We start from the raw sequence: 1,395 nt of genomic DNA, 5'->3' as shown, positions 1-1,395 counted from the left end.
CCAAGTTTCTTTCTCAATGGATTTTATAAAATGTAAAAAAATCAACAAATTCCTGTGTGTTGTCCTCTTAATATGAAATCCAACAGCTAAACAATTTGAATTATGGTTACCTATACTTTATTTAGTTTAAGTATTTACTATTAAGATTATGTCATTTATATTGGTATATAGATAATATTGAATTTATGTGTTTAAGATATCTGTGAATTGTATTGTTAATACTCAATAAGACATTTAATAAATAGCCCTTTGGTAATAATTTTGATAAGTCTGGTTTATGAGCTGTTAAATAGGTAATTGGGTAAATGTAGATATAATAAACATTATTAAAGCCATCTCAACATTTATAGTATTGCTGTTAATGACAGATATACAGTGTGATGTACATTTTCATATTGTGTTTTTTTTTTGTTGAAACATAATATTTGCTTTTAATTATTTTAAATACAATAAAAAATGGAATTTAACTGTGATATTTGCAAAAGTCAATGTTCTACCAAGTTTACTCTAATAAGACATTTGAAAAATAAACATGATGTAACAAACGAAGTAAAACGAAAATTGTCTAAATGCATTTCTTGTCCTAATCTAACATTTTCTAAAAAAGTATTATTAATTAATCATTTAAATGATCATCATGGAACGTGTATTGAAAAAGAAATTATTAACTTTTTAAATGTATTTATTTATTTATTTATTTATTTATTTATTTATTTAAGTTTTAAACGGGCCAGGCCCAATTACATACATAATAATAATAACAACAATCGATCGTTAAAGTAATATACATAAACAGAATAATTATAGAGAAAAACAAAAAAGGTACAATATTAATTATTATACATACATATTATTTAACATACTTATAGCTATGAATTAACAAGTAAGGAATTACAATAATTTTTGAATGAGTTGAAGTTTGGTGATATGAACAGATCGATATTTAATTTATTTATAGTTTTCATAATTCTATGATGGGGAGTATTGCTTGCGTAATTAGTTACTTCTGTGTTTAGATAGAAAGTGTTTTTAGACCGGGAGTTACGAATAGGGGTATGGAAGGAGAAGCGACTTAGGAACTCAGGACAGTCTATAGTATCTGGTATGTATAGTGATTTATTGAGTAAAAATATGTTATTAATAGTTTTTAATAATATGCAATTCATTAAAATCTAGAATTTAACAACTGGTTAAAAGAATATGAATCAAACAACAAATGTGAATATGTTCTTCAAACGGGGAAAAAAAAGTCAAAAGATGGTCATAGAAGTTATTATGAGTGTGGTTCGAACAGGAGTTCATAAAGAAATTGATAGTTTTAAAGATCAATAAAATCACAAGGAAGTAAAAAAATTATATCACTGTACAGTCACATAATATTATTTGAACATTTAA

The sequence above is a fragment of the Acyrthosiphon pisum genome, unplaced genomic scaffold, assembly GCF_005508785.2.
Source record: "Acyrthosiphon pisum isolate AL4f unplaced genomic scaffold, pea_aphid_22Mar2018_4r6ur Scaffold_20960;HRSCAF=22641, whole genome shotgun sequence".
In the NCBI taxonomy this organism is placed as follows: Eukaryota; Metazoa; Arthropoda; class Insecta; order Hemiptera; family Aphididae; genus Acyrthosiphon; species Acyrthosiphon pisum.
Note: the sequence above shows the minus strand (reverse complement) of the source record.